Below are 300 nucleotides of genomic sequence, written 5' to 3'. Positions count from 1 at the left end.
GTGTGTGTTGTTTCTTTCTTACATTTTACATAGGAGCCTCGCATTTACATCTTTATAGTCTTAAACAAAACAATTCTTTTTTACTACTGAGTAAATTCTTTATGACTGTATATTCCCATTCCTGCACAAGTAGTATTTAAGTGCTCAAACTTGCTTTTTCAATGTTTCCCTCACCTCTATGAGCCACACATTCTTCATTAAAAGGAGAAAACTTATCGTACCATCATTTACTTCCTCAATACCCTCCGAAGTCAAATAAAGAGAAATGAATTTTTTAAGAAAAATTAGACTAGACTAACC

The sequence above is a fragment of the Galeopterus variegatus genome, unplaced genomic scaffold (genome assembly GCF_000696425.1).
Source record: "Galeopterus variegatus unplaced genomic scaffold, G_variegatus-3.0.2 Scaffold13125, whole genome shotgun sequence".
Lineage (NCBI taxonomy): Eukaryota > Metazoa > Chordata > Mammalia > Dermoptera > Cynocephalidae > Galeopterus > Galeopterus variegatus.
This window is presented reverse-complemented; position numbering follows the sequence as displayed.